The sequence below is a fragment of the Lagenorhynchus albirostris genome, chromosome 9 (genome assembly GCF_949774975.1).
Source record: "Lagenorhynchus albirostris chromosome 9, mLagAlb1.1, whole genome shotgun sequence".
Classification (NCBI taxonomy): domain Eukaryota; kingdom Metazoa; phylum Chordata; class Mammalia; order Artiodactyla; family Delphinidae; genus Lagenorhynchus; species Lagenorhynchus albirostris.
In genome coordinates this window covers 43,937,642-43,958,055 of record NC_083103.1, presented here as the reverse complement: position 1 = coordinate 43,958,055, position 20,414 = coordinate 43,937,642, and the positions used below count along the sequence as shown (strand labels likewise).

The 20,414-nt window shown below is 49.8% G+C and overlaps 1 protein-coding gene, 1 long non-coding RNA gene and 1 pseudogene across 3 annotated transcripts in view; 2 read left to right on the top strand and 1 right to left on the bottom strand.

Moving 5' to 3' along the window:
- GALNT18 (polypeptide N-acetylgalactosaminyltransferase 18) overlaps nucleotides 1-20,414 on the bottom strand; it is a 350,781-nt gene that overhangs the window by 263,372 nt on the left and 66,995 nt on the right. The gene's annotated exons all lie outside the window — the stretch shown is intronic.
- On the top strand, nucleotides 323-18,733 carry LOC132525258 (uncharacterized). The gene is made up of 3 exons (XR_009542210.1): nucleotides 323-401; nucleotides 4,698-4,810; nucleotides 18,637-18,733. It is a non-coding gene; the product is annotated as an uncharacterized LOC132525258 (long non-coding RNA).
- Nucleotides 7,338-13,652, top strand: LOC132525902 (dihydrofolate reductase-like; annotated as a pseudogene).

Here is a 20,414-nt window from a genome sequence, read left to right as displayed (position 1 = left end):
ATTGTGAAGGGACTCAAATTTCATGCTCAAGCGTTTGGGCCTCTGACTCCAGGGACTGGACAAGTAACAAAGGAGGAAAGTGAGCAGGTGTGAGACAATAAGGAGTGGTGAGGACAGTGGCAAACTGGAAGGTACACACCCTTCAGTATGTAAAAGTATTCAAATTCTTTTTTTTTTTTTTTTGGTAAGTGTGAGCTGAACTTGGCTCTTAGAACATCAGCTTACAAACACTAATAGTAAGAAGCTGATAAGATGATTAACGAGGGAATCATGTGGTTGGATCTCTTATTTTAGAGAGCTCCTCTGGCAACAGTGTGGATGACAGGCTCTGTGGGACAAGACTGAGGGCAAGAAAACCACTGGGGAAGAAGATGCAGGAAAGCAGCAAGAGATGATGCCAGGTAGGGCCCGGGTGACGGCAGTGGGGCGACAAAGTAATGGATCTGAGAAGGAAACATTAAGGAGAAAGAAACTGGCAGGACTTGAAAGCAATCAGGATGTAGGGGCGGAACGGTATGGGGGTTTCAAATATAATACCCAGGTTTGTGGTACAGACCACAGGGCAAAGATTGTTGTTAAACCCAGGGGGGTAAGGGAGAAGAAGATGATGAGAGTTATTTTAGACAAGCTGATGGGCAAAGCTTTGACATTTCTGCTACCAAGCGAGGCCCACAGGGCTGATACGGGTCTTGGTCAAGACGCCTTGCTATCTGCATGGCTGAACAGCTGATGGGCCCACCCAAGATGTGCTCTTCAACTACTGCGGAGGACAACCTCTGCTGTAGTACACAGGGGTGAGCAAAAGCTCCTGGAGGTCCTAAGGAGGCACCTAAGGCTGGTGCCTATCCCCATGCTGCGCCTGGACACCCACTGATGCATGAGGTCACCAGATACTAGGTGTGAGGGTAAATTTTGTGGGGCCATGACTGGGCCATAGAGTGTCCAGATATTTGATCAAACATTACTCTGGGTGTGTCTGTGAGAGTGTTTCTGGATGTGATTAATATGGAATTTGGCAAACTGAGTAAAGCGGACTGTCCTCTTCTATGTGGGTGGGCCTCATCCAATCAGTTGAAGGCCTGAATAGAACAAAAAAGCTGACCCTCCACAAGTTATAGGAAACTCCTCCTGCATTACAGTTTGAGCTGAGATATCAGTCTTTTCTTGCTTTCAGACTGGGACTGAAACATTGGCTCTTCTTGGGACACGAGCCTGCTGGCTTTGGAACTGGAGCGACACCAGCAGCTCTCTAGCTTGCTGTCTATAGATTTAGGGATTTCTCAGCCTCCATAATCATGTGAGCCAATTCCTTATAATAAATCTCTTTATTACACACACACGCGCACACACACCCTGTGGTGGTTCTGGTTTTCTGACTGATAAACCATATCAAAAAGGAACAGGCCAGAACCCTGGCCCCTTGTCATCAGAGCTGGCTGGGCCAGCACAGGCTGCATGGAGTTACCTGAGTCTGAATGGGTCTAGTTCTCTCATGTAGGTTGGCCAGGAGAATATAAAACAAAGACAGGAGATGGGAGCTCCCCATTTACTGAGCACCTATTGTATGCTAGTCACACTGCTGGGGGCTTTTCATAGATCATTTATTTAAGCCTCACAGAAGGCCTAAGAGTTGGGCTCAAATATCCTCACTTTGTAGACAGAGAAACAAGGTTCAGGGCTTTAGCCAGTTACACAGCTGGCCTAGATGCAAATATGATTCCATCTTACTGAAGAGCTGTGTTCTCAGCACCCTCTACACTGCCTCCCTAGCCAAGTGCCTCCTCTAGGGATGGAAGAACAGCCAGGAGTGGAGAGAGGATGAATTTGACCATAGCATGCAAACTCCAGCTTGCATAGTCTAGTCCCAAAGTCCACAGGCGCCAGCCCTTCAGGGGACGAGATTGGCCAGGTATGGGCTCATGGAGGGGTGCGGTTTGATGTGTGGGACATGCATCCCACCCAGGCACTAATGAGTCATGCCAGCCTGGGATTCCTGGGGGAACTTGCAGCCCTGGAAGGAGTTCAGCCCTGCCCTGTCTCTTTGTATCTCTGTGATCCAGGGGGTCCTGGCACCAGGATGTGGTGCCTCCTGTCCCAGAACTGGCTGGTACCCATGGCACAGAGTCGCCAGCTCTGTCTCCACTCTGCGCTGAGCAGATCACTCTAACTTATCCAGAAGGGGATTAAGCTGGGTGCTACAGATGCGGTCAGCAATCTCCTCTAACAGGTTTACCCGTTCTGACCAAACACCGACTGCACGTGTCTGTAAGCGTGTGTATGTATGAGAGACTGTTCATAGGTGTGTGCCTGTGTATGAGTGCGTATACCTGTGTAGCTCTCCTTGGTTTTCACACTCAGTATGGATTTTGCTACAGAAATATGCCTGCATCTTCCAGAAGGTCCTCTGAGTCCAGTCCCTGGCACTGCAGGACTCTTGGGCAGGGCAGCTGGGAGATGGCTCCAGTACCACAGATCTACTTAAATCCCACATGAGCAGCTTTTCCTGGAGCCCAGGCCTTCCTCATTTGTCAGGAACTTCCCCCTCCTCCCGGGGGCAGACTCATTCACATGCAAAGCCCCTCACAGAAAGGCCAGGCCAGCCAGAGAGGAACATTAGAGAGTTCAAGCTCGCTCTGCTCGCATGCACCACAGGCCAATAAATCGAAGACAAGGTGCTGAGGCAAGGGATACGACTTTATTTGGAAAGCTGGCAGACTGAGAAGACGGCAGACTAAAGTCTCAAAATAACCATCTTATCGGGGTTTGCATGCCAGTTTCTTTTATAGCACAGAGAGGGGGAGGAACCGAGGAAGTAAAGTAAAAAGGCCATACGTTTCGGAAGTAAAGTAAAAAGGCCATACGTTTTGCAAATATCCCCTGGAATGGCCAGCCTCGGGGAGGGGATGTGTTAATTTCTTCTGTCTTGCAGCCATCGGCGGGTGGACAGGGTCTGGATGTCTCCCTGATCAAAGGCATTTTGGTTTAACATTCAGGCAGGGGGCACGGTTCCCCGAGGCAGGCCATTATGTATAGACAGTATCCTTTTAGTGAACAAAAGCAATGGGAAGCAAAGGTTAAAGTAAAAGAAACAGATCCAACGTGTAGTCAGATTTGGCTCTTCCTTGTTACAGGAGAAGCCTGGAGAGGGCAAATTCCAGCCCTAAAATGGGCAGGGCCGGGAACTAGCTCCCTGCCACCTTAATATCTGCTCGATAACTTAAGGCAATTTTTAAACGAAGTGGGCAAACGCCCTCCCTCCGCAGGTAACAGGAAGATAGACCCTTTCTCTCTGCTGCTGCTGCCGGGGCGGCCCTATTTCTGCCACCAGGAGATGCCTTCAAGGTGTGGACTCTCTCAGCAGTATCAGGGCAATATCAACTGAACCCAAAACCAAACAGCACTCTGAACAGACATACTCAATGTGCAAATGGGCAAGACAGGCCCATAAGCTTTGCTATCCGGGGTGCCTTTTGCAGTTTACCCTTCTGGAAGCCAACCTGCTCAAAAAAATTGTGCTGCAGGCATCTTACTGAGGAAAAGGAGTGGCAGACCATTGACCATTTAGTTGTGGAGCTCTCACAGGCCGCAGAGAGCTAGGATTTGAGACAGAGGTCCCGACCACTGTTCTCTGCTGCCCACCACCTGGACTAAATCACCTGTGGGGTCCTTCAGAGTTCACAACCCAAGGCCACACTGGTCAACTTTGACACGCACGCTCTTGTCAATCAACACTGCAAACATTGCAATCAACACTGCATCACCCAACACTGCTGGGTGCTGACTGGAAGCTCAGCCTGGGGCCGCCAACTCCCAGCTCCTGGGAAAGCCCTGATGAGATGAAGCAGTGTTGGAGGGGGCAGAGCCGGGGATGTGAAGCCAAGGGGCCGGAGACTAGGAGTGCCTCTGGGGCCTCGAGGAGGTGAGGGCGTGGCCAAGTCACTCACGGAGGACAGCACATGATGCCCATGTCCACTCCGAGCTGGGCACGCTCTGAGGACGTGACTCCAGCCAGCTGCAGCCTTTGCCAGGGGCCATCACTGTACCTCTCACGCCTCCTGAACACAGGCACTGGGGCAGAAAGAAAACACTACACATAGATTTATCTCAAATATGTACAAACCCACTGCTGCCTTCAGCAAAGACTAGGGAGGCTGGAAGCCAATCGTGGTTTCTCATAAACGACTGAGGCATTACAGTGTATGGGCTTTGAGAAAATCCTGCAGAAAACCCCATCCACAGGCCTCTCAGAGCCCCTCCCAGCAACATGTGGGAGGGGCTTGGGAATCACCCAGCTGCACCGTGCCTGCCCAGCCCCCCTCCGGCCCGCTCGCCCCTCCTGCCTGCAGGAAGAAGCTCTGGCTGGCCTATGCGTGCCTGTGCAGGAGCGTCCACCATGCATATCCCTGCTGCTTACTCTCCATTTGCACCCTCAAGAGTCCACTCTTCGCTCTTCCCTGCCAGGCTCTGTTCCCTGGAAGGAGGCTCCTGCCCATAGCATCACCCAGCCTCCCTTGGTAGGGCTCAGCCGATGGGAGGCATGGCAGAAAATCGGAGCATAAGAGGGGAATGGTGGGGGGACACATCTCTGGCAGTATGCCATGTCCTTCTGTGACTATCGCTCCTGCCAGGCTGCATCACTTCCAAGACTCAGGCTCTCTCCTACCTCGGTAACACTATTTCTTCCCTTGTTCCACCAGCCCTAGGTGTGGCAGAGCTTCCACGCATTGTGAGTCTCTGGACACCGCACCATTCTTGACCTTTAACTCCATCCTTACCTCTTCGTTATGGCCTCTCTATGTGAAACAATGGGGTGAGTCCTGATTTGTGCCAGTTCCCTTCTGATAGGTATGAATGTACATGTCTATATGATGCACGTGTGCGTGTGAGTGTGGGTACAGGCAGGCTATATACACGTTCAGCCCTGTGCGTGCATCCCGACACATGCATGTGACTCAGCTTTTCCCTGAACTTCCAAGGCTGACAGAAGGAAACCATCTGTGGGCGTCCACCTCTGTATCCAAGAATTCCCAGTACCTACTCCCATCCTGATGCCGTTTTGAAATGTTTAGTCTAGGTCTCTGCCTGACCCTACTCGATGGTAAACTCCTTGAGCGCAAGGAAAGAAGGGGGGAGTGGGAGACAGCAGGAAGGAGGAAGGGAGACGAAAGGAGAGCGGAGCCGAAGAAAAAGCTGACTATCATTCGTTGACTACCTGCTGTGGAGCCATTTCTCTATGCTAAAGACCACGTAGATAATCAGTCTCATTTTACAAGTGGGAAGCCCGGGCGCAAAGGTCAGGGGACAATTCAAAAACCACACAGCTAACGAGCAACCGTAGCTGAGTGCAGGCCCTGCCCCGTGCCAGGCCACCATGCTGTTCTGTTGCCCCCCCCCCACCAGGACCATAGTTACAGCCAAATAGTAGGTGCTCAATCAATGCTTGTAAAACTGAACTGAATCTGAGAAGGAAATCCAATGGCATGCTTAAGTCCAAAGAGAAAGCTCACAGTCCTGGAGAGGGCCAAACTGCTCAAGGCCTGAGCTCAGGTCGTCTTGAACAACACACAGATGGTGTCGATGGCTGCAGTCCTACAGAAGACACCAGGGCTTCCCCAGAGCTGCTTCGAGGCCGGTCCTTAGTCAAAGCCAGGGTGTTGGTAAGTTGCCAGACAAGGGCTTTCTGATGGTCAGGTACATGGTTGAGAATCAGAGCATCAGGAGAATTGAGCTGCTAACACATCCCTCAGCCTACCCCCGAGCAAGGCTGGGGTGGGAACTCAACGGCAGATAATTTGCAGACAGTCTACGTCACTGATAGAAACTGAAATGCCAGGTAACTAAGTAGACAGCAATGAGGATGCTTAATAATAATAATAATAATGATAACTAGACATCCTCTGAAGGTCAGATGGCTCAAAGTTTGGGATCTGTTCAGGGGCCAAAGTGGGGCCTGGGCACACCTGCTCCATCATAGTGACCAGATGTCATCCTGGTCCCTTGTCTACCCCTGTTACTCCCCAGCCATTAGTTAATTTCTAGGCCCCTAAAAATCTTGCGGTTGTCTGGCCTCAGAGGTACCTGCCTATCTTGCCAAAACTAGCAAGAGCTGCTGCTGAGCTGCCCGCAGGAAGAAGCTCCGTCTTCACAGCAACCCTAAAGTGTGATATATAGTGAACAGAGGAAAAACTGAGGCTAGGCCAATTTGCCAGCAGTCACACAGCTGGTAAGTGATGGAATGGGATTCAAACCCAGGTCTGCCCTGTTCCAAATCCTGCCATCTCTGCCACACCCAATGACGCCAATGCCCTCCAATCCCATTCAAATGCCACAGTGCTTCTTATCCCCAAAGTAGACGCGTGTAGGTCTCCCTAAGGAGCCACCGGGAGCGAGGTGACAGTGGCTCAGAGACAGACACGAAACATCTCCAGATCGGCAGAGCCGGCCCCCACGGCACTGAGTCAGGGCTCACTGTGGGCAGCCTGATCTCTCCACGATGCCGGCTCTCCACAACAGCTATTTATAAACCTCATTTGTACAAACAGGACGGCGTATTCTGGCTTTTTTCCTGCACTTTAAATAACCAAGTTATGGATGACGGAAACAGAATGGAAATGTTATCCAAGCCCAGGTTTGCCCGGGCGCACGTCTATATATCCGATAGCTTCTCCTGCTGCCACTTCTAATAGACTCCTCTCCTCTCCGCCTCATTATCTCCTGCTCTCCTTTGTGCTCCTAAACAAAGGCAAGATGGGCACACAGCCAGGGCTTGCTTACCCCCGACCTGGCAGAGGGAGCAGCCATGCTCCCAGGCCCCTCAGGAAATGACAGTACAAAGACCTAACATGGATTGAGCCCTTACTAGGTGCCAGCACTGTACGTTGTCTCATTCAATCCTCATCATTCCCCATGCTATGACCCCTATTTTACAGATAAGGAAACAGGCTTAGAGAGGTCAAGCAGCTTGCCCAAGGTCACACAGCTGGAAGGTGATGAAGCCAAGACTCAAACTGGGGCAACCTGACCCTGGCATCCAGGCCTTTGACTATAGCCCATTGGTTCAGGCCCCTGGCCACAGCTAGTCAGCCCTAACAAACTCCAGTGGTGATCCCGAACACCAAGGTAACAGCTCCCAAGGGAGGCCAATATTCAAAGAGGCAGAGGATGACCATGGGATCTCCCAGGGCCCTCTGCAAGCCAAATCTGGAGGCACTGAGCCCATGGCAGGTGTAATATGAAAGGAGAGCTCTGACCAGCCATTTGGTCTCACCCTTACCCTTAGTAATGGTTTTCAATCATTCAGTCAGTCATTCAACAAACATTTGCGGAATATCTACGCCATGCCAGAGCCGGTGCTGGGTGCTGCTCATGCAAAGGTAAAGATGACACAGTGTTGTCCTCAAGATGCTCAGCCAGTCAGGAAGACAGATGAGAACGCAGTGGCCGAGTCAAAGGCACCCACACGCCCAATGAGGTGCAGAACTATCCCTGTCCAAGACGTGCGGTTGCCACCCTACTGCCGTTCCGCATGACTTGAAAACTTCCATCTTTTCCCCAATCCATCTTCTTTTCCCCTGGCATTTCCCTTGTTTTAATTAGTAGACAAATAGGACCTGTGCAATCCTTGCCGGCTTCTTGATGAGTTCTCCATGCTGTGCTTACAAATGCAACTGCAGACGAATTGCTCCTGCCACCTGTCCAGGGAGATATGCTGGTGGCCTTTAAACGTTCGATTCTGTTGATGCCCCTTATGCAGCAGGGTCACAGAAGGAGTCTGCCCGAATCTTCTTCAGTGTGGGAGGAAAACAGCTCAATGCAGTGGAGACAACATGGGGTGGGGAGCCAGCAGGCCTGGTTCGGGTCCTGGCTTTGCCATTGTCTTCTGAGTGACCCCAGGCAAGGCTGTTAACTTCTCTGAACCTCCATTTCCTTATCTTTAAATAGAGGAGATTGGATGAGGCACTCCACCAGGTCCCTTCCAAAGTCCCAGGGAGCATCACTGTGGCTCTCAGCCCACAGCCCCGGTGCTTTCTATATCACACAAAAGAATGTGTGAAGAATTCTGTTGGTGAGGCAGACCCTGGCCCCACCACCTGGAGACTTGGGCACTCTGGTACCTGGATAAAAAGCATGAGATTCTGAGCGGGCAGACCTGGGCACTCCTGGTTCTGCCACAGAGCAGCTCTGGAACACTGGGCGAGTCAGTGAACTTAAAGGAGGCTCAGTTTACTCATCGGTAATATGATGACAACAATACTTTCTTCGTTGGGTTGATGTGAAAATTCATTTGAAATAATGTGATTGTTGGCATATGGCAAAGCTCTGGGTGCAGTCTCCTGAGTCATTGTTTTCTGTGTTGCCTCTGTTGTCCTACGGGGCCAAGTTCCGATGTCCTAGGGCTGACCCCTTGTTCCCCTGGGCTCCAATTTCCAGGGCTGGGCCCTGAGCCGGTGCCACTCCTCAGGGAGCACGCCCCTGCTCTGCCCCAGCCGGATGGCTAGGCCCAGCTGCCATTGGCCGGACCTTCTGAGCTCCCACAGAAGGTCCTGCTAGGTCCACCTGACCAACTGGTATGCAATAACTTCCTCCTTGGAAGTGTGGGTAGTGCCTACTGGCAGATGTGTTCCAGACCTCTTCTGCCACCTCAGTGACCCAGGCCCACCCAACCTGACCCGTGAGCACATTTCCTGCTTGGCCCACTACTTCACTCTGTTTCTACCCTGGGGACCATGTACCATGCTGGGTTCTGCCCTGCTCCCTGCTCATTCAGAAACATGCGTTTCTGCCCATTCCCACACTTCCTGCAACTGCTTCTGGAGTGCCCACAAGAGTCACATGAAATCACCAGGAGGCCCTTTACCATGTGGAGAGTAGTCGCTCCCCAAGGAGCTCCAAGCCCCTCACCCACATCCTGTCCAAACACATACACAGTAACTCATGGGTTGGTCCAAGCAAGCTGGTCTTTCAATCTCCATTCCCTCTCCAACTATTCTGGACTATTCTTTGAAGGAGTCTGTACAGGGAAAGACCTGAATTATCAAGACCTTGGGCTAGACTAGGCCCATGGAAAAGACCACCCAGCAAAAAGAATAAGAAAAGGTTTCATTCATGGAGTCCCAGGCACTTTATATATATTACCTTGTTGAACTTGACCCAACAACTCAGTGACACAGGTACTGCTCTCACCTTTATTTTACCAAAGACAATCAGACCGGTTAGCAAAGTTCCCAAGATCATAACACTACTAGGTACCAGGCCAGGCTGTCCAGCCAGGTCTGCCCCAAGGCCCAGTGCTAAGCCACGTTGCTGTCCCACCTCCCAAGGGAGGCAAGGCAAGCTAACCTGGCAGGGCGGGGAGAAGAGGAAGGGGTACAGAGCTTCCCTTCCTTTGTCTCCCATCATCGCTCAAGACCTGATTGGACATGGCTGTTCTGGTCTCTGCTAATTCCTGCCTCCCCTACATCAGGTTCTTCCTCTATAGCTCTTCTGTCGAGAAAACCAGACCTTCAGCAACTCGAAACCTTGGAAAGAAAGATTGAGACAAAGGGAAAAGTCCCCCGGTATCTGCATGCCACTTAGATAGATCACAGGTAGAGAGATTCTCCGAAGACAAGGCTTTACAGAGTTTGCTAATGGGGTTGAGCAAAACGATGTTTTGCTTCATACATGGTGGTCACACACAGGGCTTCTTTCACCACCACTGTGGCTTGTTCAATTCCTTCAAGGCAGAACTGTGTGTCAGGAAAGAACAGGGCTTGGCTAAAGCCAGTCAGCATCATTACCTAAACTTCTTTACTTTCCTGGAATGCATGCGATGCCCACGCTCCCTGGATCTCCCAGGTCGTCTCATGCAGTTACATTTCACTCTCTACAGTGAAGGCTCGCTATGGGTCAGGCATTGTTGTAAGTGCTTCATCAATATTAACTCAGCCAATCCTTCTAACGACTCTGGGGGATAGGTGCTACTATTAGTCCTATTCCAAAAATAAGGAAACTGAGGACAGAGAAGTTGTATAACTTGCCCAAGGTCACACAGCTAGTAAGGGGCAGAGCTGTGATTCAAACCCAGACAGTCCAGTGCCACAGTCTGTATGTTTAACCACTGTGCTACCCCAGTCTGCATTTGCTAGGGATCATTCCATATACAAACACAGGCAGATATATCATTATACATTTATAACACGTTTAAAATGGATTGCCAAGTCAGAAAAAAAAAAAATCCCTTCTCTAACCATGTTTCTTAGGAGAGAGTTTAGAAATTGTGGTCACCCAGAGACAGGTGATCACGTTTTTAAGGGGAAAACATTTTGTAGGTCTGCATGGTGTCTAGACAGAAAGCTGAGGAGAAAGGATTTGTCCATGTGCATCTCCAGGGCTGCCCAGGGAAGAGGAGCATGATTTGAGGTGACAGCGCCTACTGATTAGTCAGAAATAGCCCAGCCGTGGAGGAGAGCCAGCCACGAGGCTGGCCAGGGCTGGAAAAAAGAGCTTTTAAAGCAATGCTGCCCAAAATCTAGTCCTTGGACTTCCTGCAACAGGGTCACCTGAGGATTTTGTTACAAACACAGATTCAAAACCTTACCCCAGACCCATGAATGGGAATCTCTGGGGAGGGAGGGAGGAAGGAATGGGAGGGGTTATAACCCCCAACCCTGAATCTATAACAAGACCCCCCGGGGGTTCTGATGACAGGGAAGTTTGGAATCCTCTGCTGTAAAACCTGACGTCTCTATTTGCCATAAGTGTCTGTGCCCCATGCATCCCTGGGAAATACGAGTCGGCCACCAGAATAAACCATGCCCTACAGCCCAGCCCCAGATACACAGCGGAGTATGATCTGATACTGATATAATATATTAACATCAATCATGAGCGCTACTGATTATTAGCATTTACTGCGTGCCAGACACTGCTAGTGCTTTCCCAATCTTATCTGTGCTCATTCTCATCACAGCCTTGTGCTGTAGTTGTGGCCAACCTTGATTTGCTGAGGATGAAATTAAGGCCTAGAGAGTCTGGGTGACTAGCTCAGGGCTACACAAAAAGCAAGCAGCGGAGATGGAATTCAAACCCGTTCTGTCACTTTGACCGTTCTGGCTCTGAGCACAAGGTCAGTGCTGCAAGCAGGCCACCCTCTGCCATCATCCCCAGGGCCACACTGGGGCTGGGAAGGCCACCGGGTGAGGAAGCTGCTCTTCCAGATGCACATCCATTTCAGCCAATCCCCCAGGGGCGTCTGTCCTCCTATTCTGACACCAGCCAACGTGCTGGGCCAATACCAGCTCCATTAGGCCCGAGTCTGCAGGATGGGAGAGGCCAGGGTGTCATCACCTGAGGCAAACACTTTGATGCTGGAAAAAACAAGCCTGAGGCCTCAGAGCCTGAGGGGCTCCTCTGGGGACCTCACACAGCTGGCCTTCTGCTGATGGAATGGCGTCCGCTGACCTGAGGGGGAATCCTCACTTCCGAGATGTGTGCCTCAGGAAGGCTGCTCACCCTTTCCGCAAATCTATAAATGGTGACAATGACCACGGCCTCACTGGGTGTCTGGGAGGATTACAGTTGACCATATGGAAAAGGTGCTTTCCCGGCCCCCGGACTACACACTGTAGGTGCTCAGACCCCCCCCCCCCCGCTTTCTCCTCCCGTTGCCTTCTTTAATTTCTTGGTATCATCCCCATCTGGACAGCGCTGCCAGATCTCCTACCCCAGCCCTCAGGACAGAAAGTCCAAGAACCTGGGGGCTCCTTTGCTGGCAGGGGTACCCCACATCCGCCCACCATCCCACCCTCAGAGCTCTGGAGGCCCTCAGCCTTCCTGTTTACTCAGCCCAGGATGTAGGCTTCCCAGCGGCAGGGCCATAACTGTCTTGCTCTCTGCTCTTTCCCTGGGCTAGGAGAGTGCCCGGCAGGGAGTAGGTGCTCAGTTCATGCTGAATGAATGAATTCAATCATCTGACAAAAGGGAACTGTGCATCGGCTCTGCGCAGGGCCCAGTGCTGATAACAAACCCATCTGGAGCTTGCGCTTCTGCCCTCACATCTGACACCCAGGCTCCCTCTCAAGGGCTCCAGACTGATGGAAGGCGCCTTCCTACCCACCATGCTCCTCTTGCCTCGAAGTGCGGCTAAGTCAGCAGTGGAGCCTCACTCTTCTTCTCCCTTCACTTTTGTCCTGGGGACAAACCTCCCCGAGAGATGCTCAGACCATGGCCTCCTGGAACTTGCCATGTAGGCCCAGAGTTGGAGCTAAACCCAGAGGCCTCTCCTGACGAGGAAGCAAGTAGCTGTCTCTTGGTCTGGCCACCCCTCCAGAGAGCTGTCCTGACACATTCTCACTGCTCATATCCTCCTGCAGGAAAATCCACTTTCAAGACAGGAAGAGACACAGGCCTGAGCCAGAGAAGCCTCACGCTCACCTCTCAGAAGGCCCCAGGAGGACCCAGCTCCAACAGTGGAAACACCAAGCAGTCGTGAGGTTGGATTGCTAGGAGCACAGAGGGAAGCTGTCCACAGGGAAGCCTGAGAAGGGTTCCAGGGCCCCTGGCTCCCCACCAATGAACTAATGGATCCATCTCTACTTCAGTTTATTTACTCATCATCAAAGACTCTCCTCAAAAGCTGGAAGAAAAAAAAAAATGTCATGAAGAACCTAGGAGTAAAACAGGAATAAAGACACAGACCTACTAGAGAACGGACTTGAGGATATGGGGAGGGGGAAGGGTGAACTGTGACAAAGCGAGAGAGAGGCATGGACATATATACACTACCAAATGTAAGGTAGATAGCTAGTGGGAAGCAGCTGCATAGCACAGGGAGATCAGCTCGGTGCTTTGTGACCACCTAGAGGGGTGGGATAGGGAGGGTGGGACTGAGGGAGATGCAAGAGGGAAGAGATATGGGAACATATGTATATGTGTAACTGATTCACTTTGTTATAAAGCAGAAACTAACACACCATTGTAAAGCAATTATACCCCAATAAAGATGTTAAAAAAAAAAAAAAGCTGGAAGAAGAAAAATTTCACGCCAAGCTGGTGGGTAATCCCCATGTTGGTGTGACGTGCTAGCTCGGAAGTATTTTCTGCTGCTGTCGTGGTTCGTCCGCTAAACTGCATTGTTGCTAGGTCCCAGAACACGGGCATAGGCAAGAACAGGGACCTGCCCTGGCCCCGGCTCAGGAAAGACTACAGGTATTTCCAAAGAATGACCACAACCTCTTCAGTAGGAGGTAAACAGAATTCGGTGATTACGGGCAGGAAAACCTGTTCTCCATTCCAGAGAAGAATGGACCTTTAAAGGACACAATGAATATAGTTCTCAGTAGAGAACTCAAGGAACCTCCACAGGGAGCTCATTTTCTTGCCAAAAGTCTGGATGATGCCTTAAAACTTATTGAGCAACCAGAATTAACAAATCAAGTGGACATGGTCTGGATAGTGGAACGCAGTTCTGTTTATAAGGAAGCCATGAGCAGGCCAGGCCATCTCAGACTATTTGTGACAAGGACCATGCAGGAATTTGAAAGGGACACACTTTTTCCAGAAATTGATTTGGAAAAATACAAACTTCTCCCAGATATCCAGGTGTTCCTTCTGATGTCCAGGAGGAGAAAGGCATTAAGTACAGATTTGAAGTATATGAAAAGAACAATTAATGTGAAAGTGTTTTCTGATCTATTTCAAGTCTCCTCCTGCCCCCCCCCCAAAATTATGTATTTTTTGTTGTAGAGACATTTGTTGACTTTAGATCTATGGATAATTATTTTTAAGCAAAGTACTTTTCTTCCCCATTAATCTTAACTAGACTGTATCAGATACCATTTGTGAAACATTTCTTTGCTGTAACTGCCTGAATGCCCTTCAGGAGTCAAGAACAGGTGACCAGCACCTGCCTAGGGTAGAACATCTACCAAGACATCCCGAAGTGGGAGAGTCCCCTGGTAGCATAAGCTGAAACCAGAGCCTATAGAGCTAGGAGCTAGGCAGATGGGTCCAAAGGTCAGAAATGGATTACAAACAGAAGAGCTAGCATTCAGTTATTAAAATTAGATCAAAACAGGGACTGTGAATTACTTTATATCACACTTCTTAAAAAAAATTCTGTTCACTCAGAGCAGGAGTCAATAAGTTGAAAACTCCAGGATATTCCACAGGGATAGTAAAGAGACAGGTACGAGACTACCTTTTCCGCTGTTAAAGGAGAAGGTCTAAGACCTTAAAAAACTCTGTTTCTGATCTTCATTGAGATTGCATGGAACATCACAATGATAGAACAAGAACTGGCTGCTCGTTACAAAAAAGAATAATCTAATATCAAGCATAATGGCTAAAATTAAAACTTCAAAGAGGTAATAAATTGAGAATGAATACTGCTAGAAACCAACATTAGTAAGTTAGAAACTAAACTTCACAGAATTAAAAAATGAAAATTAAAACATGTTTTACCCATCACGTTAGCGAAGATTTAGATTAAGTACCCAAAAAAAAGAAAAATAGCATTTTCTGCCTTATAAATTGGTACAATTTTTAGAGTGTAAGTTAGCAATATCAATTAAAATTCAAAATATTCTGGGTTTGGACCCAGAACTTCCACTTCTAGAAATTAATCCTGAACAAAGAAATGGACCCAAGAGTACTTGTTGCAACTTTTTTTTTCAAACTTGGGAACAGCCCAAATGTTGATTAATAAGAAATACCAACCAATATGTCTATAAAATGTAACATCTGCAGCAGCCAAAAAGAATGAAGTACTGACAGAAAAACGCCCCAAACTGCTAAGTAAAAGAAGCAAATTGTGTATAATACTTAAAATGTTTAATAAATGTTCATGTGTGGGGAAAAGCATGCGGCAAACTGTTAAAAAAGAAAAGAAAAGCCGGAAGAAAAGCTATGTCTGGATCTTAGGGAGCAAAACAGAACAGAACAAAACCAGAGCACCAAAGTGTTAGTAGGTGCTACCAAAACAGGGGTCGGAAGTAAAGAAGACAGCGTCTCAGGCTACCAAGGAAGTCGATGGTGGACCGGAATTTTCTTTACACAAACGTGATGTATGGCTTTGGGACACAGCACCTGGCAGAGATGAGGGGCATCTCCATTCCCAGTACCAACCCCAGGGAGGGTAGAAGAGGGCACTGGGCCAGGGACCAGAAAGCCATAGTGGTACTGCAGCCCAGCCCTTCCCAAGCTGGGCAACCTAGGATGAGGGGCTTAACCTCTCCGGGTCTCTGCTTCCTTCTCTGAAAACTGAAGGAGTCGGACTAGATTATCCTAAACACATTCTGTGGTACCATAAACTCTTTTTCACCTTCCACGTCAACAGCTTAGACAGAGATAGTCAGTTCTGTCATCTTCTCCAGCGCTGAGACGGTGTCCTTGTAACCTTGGCAAAGGGCCCTGGAAGGTGCGTGGTAATTGTTTCTCTGCCTCGTTGCTATGGAAACTTGCAACTCTTGCATCCCTGGTGCTAGGACAACAGCCTGCCTGGAACTCCTGGGTGGTTTATGTTTGTTTTGTCCACATGCGTTGTAGGCGCACTGAAGTTTTCCCAGAGCTGAAGGTGGTGGCTTGCTGATATGAGCCACTGACGTTCCCCCTTCAATTACCAAGTTTCACTAGAAAGCTTGGGATCGTGACAATCGCGTTAGCAGCGCTGATGCCGCACCGAGGGGCTCCCACAATTAGCGCACCCCTAGGCCCTGGAGACTGATTCCTGATCTGCCTTCTGCAGGTTCCCCTGGGCTTGCTTTGAGACTTTGGGGTGACCCTTTATTACTTTCCTGCCACCTCTAATGAGACATACGCTTCAAAAAGTTGCCCTCAACAAGCACTGAAAGATACAGCAGCACCTCTGTGTGACTCCCTCTGATCATGAAAACACATCAACACAGCAGACACGTGTGTCAGAAAGCAGGTCTTCTAGTGCCCAAACAGAAAAGTGTCATCGGCAGAAAGGCTGCTGATGGCGGTGCTGTATATCAAATTCTGTTTTGTCAGAGAGGGAAAACGGGTTAGAAAATCCTCCCCGTCTATAGTAACCCTATAAAATGCATCAGATTTGCTCCAAGTTTTGTGCAATGTTACAACTCTCTTTTCAATAGTGGTAGTGAATTTGGAAACCAGAAATGTGATCATTGAGGCATGCCGCTTGGCTCCTGATGAAACAGAGCGAGCAACAGGCTTCCTGGCTTGCCCACATCCAGTCCTGAGACCACAGCGTTCCACACTGGCTGAGATTAATGGGGTGACACTGTGGCTGCCAACATTTCTCACTGTCACACTCTGCACCTATAAGCTCTTTCACCCTCCCTCCCCAAACAGGGCAACCTGCCACCGCCTGAACAATTGCCTGCATTTCCACGCATGCTTCACACGCAGAATCAACCCCAACTCCTCTCTCTCACCTTCCCATACCTGATTGGTCACCAAGTCTTCCTCAAACTCCACCTCTATTTCCTCCACTACTGTGCTAGCTCCCACCCACGGCCTTTCTCACCTGCACTCATCCAGTCATCTCCCAGTTGGACTCCTTGCCTTCAGCCTTACCCGCTCCAAGCCATCCTCCACCAGCGTGGTCTTTCTAAACCGCAGATCTCATCATGCCACGCTACTTACTGTTCTTCCGTGGCTCTCCAAGGCTTGCACCATCAAGTCGTAATCCATTAGCCCGACATATAAGGCCCTTCCTGCACTGGTTCCACCCCCAGGCCACCACTGTGGCAACAGTTCTTCATCTAGCCCAACCCCCCTCCTCTTAAAACCTTCCCTCACCCTCTCTACCCTACCGGATAGAGCAAGTCATAGCCACCTCTGTGCTACCATAGCAACCTGGGCTTCCTCCCCTTAGCGCTCCTAGTTCCACGACATCTGCATGTTTCTTTAGATATCTGTCTCACCTCCAGACCATGAGCTCTTTGTGGGCAGGGACCCCAACTTAGTCATTCTTGCAAAGAGCACGGTCCTGGCACACACTTAACCATTTTTCAATGAATGAATGAATAAAAAATACATGAATGAAGAACCTGCCATATGCTACTTGCTTTTCACATGCAAGTATAACTTTTCACATGTAGAATAACTCTTTCCACACCCTAGTTACAGAAAGCAAACAAGCCAAGCTCAAAGAGGAAGAACCTGGCTATCGAGAAGAGAATGTGCAGTGAAGAGGCGAAGAGTTAAGCTGCTTGGGTTCAAATCCTACCTCTACCATTTTCTAGCTGTGTGACTTCAGTCAACTTTCTTCACTTCTCTGAGCATCTGGAAGAAGAGTAAATAATCTGACCTTCCTCATAGGTTGTTGTAAGCATTAAATGTTACATAAAGTATGTGGAAAGGGTCTGGTGCAAGGTAAGTGCTCAATCAATGTTAGTTACTATTATTAGGGAGGCACCGGCTTCCCAGGTATTTCTGCCATTTAGTGAACAATGAGCTCTGCCCGAATGGCTGCCATGTCTTAGATGTTTCTAGAGCCTCCATTTCAGGAAGTTGTTGAGTTAATTCCAGCCTTGCTGATCTGTGACAAGTGTGGGTCCTCAGGGGCAGAACCCAAGGAAGGGTCTCAGGGAAAATGGCATCTCTGGCATAGGTGTCCACCATCGGAGCTTCATCCCCATCTCCTAATTGGGCCACCTCAGGCCCCAGTCCTGTGCCCATTCCCCTGGCTGGCTGAAATGACAGGGGCTTGGTGCAGGGTAAAGGGGGCTCAGTGGGGACTCTGGGAACCCTGCAGTCAGGAGATTGTCATGCCTTCAATATCTGGGTGGGGATGTCCCTTCTCTGCTACGGTCTTAGTGTGTTCAAGCTGCTAGATCAAAATACCTGCGTGGCTTAGAAACAACAGAAAGTTATTTCCGACAGTTATGGAGACAGGAATTCCAAGATCAAGAGGCCAGCATGGCTGTGTTTTGGTGAGGGCCCTCTTCCTGGTTCACAGCCAGCACCTTCTCTCTGCGTCCACACAGATGGAAGGGGCTGGGGATCTCTCTGGAGTCTCTTTCATAAGGGCACTAATCCCATTCCCAAGGGCTCCACCCCATAACCTAATCTCCTCCCAAAGGCCTCACCTACTAATACCATCATCTGGGGGGTTAGGATTTCAACATACGAATCTGGGGGGGGACTCAAACATTCAGACCATAGCAGCTACCCTGTCCCCGTCGTCTGCACCATCTCTGCACAGGGTGGTCACTCACAAGTGTTGCTGGAGCCTTTTTCACCCTGGGGGAATGGGGTGAGGCAGGCCAGGGGTGTGGGGAAGGGGACAGGGAAGAGTGGCATGGGGAAGGGCCTGGCTTTAGCATTCAGCACACCAGCCCCGAGGCTCAGCTTCGCCCCAGCCACCCACTGACCTGCACAAATTCCATCTCTCCCAAAGTCCCAGGCTTGTTCATCTGTAAAGTGAAGGGCCCTAGCTTAGATCACCGTCTCCTGCATCCTGTGGCTCAGGGACGTGACCTGGGCTTCAAATGTGTTGCGGTGGGGGGGGGGGGGCGGGACGGGGGGGACAGGAGAGGGTGCAGCATTGTTTCCCATTTCCTTCCCCCTACCTCCCATGCTGGTGCTTTGGGCTCTGGTGGCTTCAGGAAACACCCATTCTTCTTCAGACAGGAAAAGCCTTTTCTAAATAATTTTTCCTCTCTCTAGGTCCAAGCCAAGAAACCTGGAACAATAAAAAGCCAGTCCAGTCTTCTGTCATGATTGTCTGCAAACCTAATAAAAATGGATGCCTTGGGCTCTGGAATGGTGAACATGAGTCTTCCTCATCAGCCCGGAAGGTCCTCAGGTTTCAGTATCCCCTCCAAAGAAAAGAAGCAGATGGCCAGTGGGCCCAACCAGGACACCAAGACCCCGTGGATGTGGGTGGCCCAGCCTCCTCTGGCTCTCAATTGTCAGCCTCAGAGAAACCAGGCACATTGTAATGGAAATGGAGGGGACCCAACCTTCAGTACATGTGGGGAGGGGGTGACTGCGTTCTGTGTGCCAGGAGTGCTGGGTCCTGCTGATTTATTTACAGAGACGTACCTTCCCTATTATTAATAATGAAACACTTGGATATCTACAGAGGTCTTGCTCTGTGTCAGGCACTACACTGAGTGCTTTGGCTGCATCAAGTCATAAAGTCATTTGGTTATTCAACCAAAAACTTAGTGAGCGCTCAGCGTGTGCCCGAAGCTGTGCTAGGCACTGGGGCACAATGTGAAGCCGTGGTTCCCTCACTCAGGGAGCTAACAGTCTAGGGTTATGGCTCTCAAACTTATGTGTGCATCCAATGAGAATCACCTGGTGTGTAACTCTGGGCCACGCCCCCAAACAGGAATCTTCACTTTTCTCAAGCACCTTATCTCTAATTCACACTTTGTGAAACACTGGTCTGGTACTATGGGAGAAATCTATTACCATGCTCATGCTACAGATGAAGAAACTGAGGTTCAGAGAGGCTGAGTAACTTGCACTACATCACACAGCTCATAAGGGGCAGACCTAAAGAGGGACACTGCTCTACCTGATTTCAGAGCCAATGTTCTTAATTACTACTCTACCCTGCCTTCCCAAACCTTACCCAAAGAATTATAGTCTTACCAAAAAAAAAAAAAAATGGCAAAAGCAACAACGAAAACCAGCCATGGACAAAAGGGAAGGACAAAAATGCAGATATTGTTAGCAGGTTAGACTTGAGAGGAGCTCTTTCTCACACGGTCTCTGGGGATGTTCACGGGCACAGAACCCCTGAATCACCTGTGCCCCGTGGAGCTCAACCCATGGACTGAGAAATTCCAACCTGCATGCACATGCACAGCCATGAGGATATGCACTTGCTACCATACGTGTGACATGTGCGGCCACATTCGGATATTCACGTGCACACGCTGTATCCATGCCACACTCCTTGAATTCCCAGCCCCTCCGGAACACCCCACGAGAAAGTCACCTTGTGGCAGGTGGCCCTCCACTGGCCCAAACGGCCATCACCACAGGATTAAACAGCCTCTGCTGAAAAGTGTTTTCTAGTCAAAAGAGGTTTTAGCAGCTAGAGTGCATGTATAAAGGTCAGTTCCCCACTCAGGGGACAGCCAAGCCCGGGGAAAGGACAGAAGGTTGAGGAGGGACTGCCTAGGGGATGACATTTGGAATTACGCATTTCCCTAAGCTGCCTGCAGAGCTGCCATGCTCAAGGGAAGGCCTGGATCCCAGGGGACTTGGTCTTTTTACATTTACATGACAAGCCCCTCTGCACAACTAACCTGTAAGGAAGGGGGGATGCACATCACAGCACCCCAGGAAAGCACAGAGCTAGCTCCTCCAAGAGCTAGGGCACCTTGCAGAAGGCACCAACTGCTGGGCCCCTCTCCCCAGCCTCTCGGCCAGACTGCCAGTGCGAATTCCCTTCCTTCTTTGACTCACACTGAGCCCTGACATTCCTG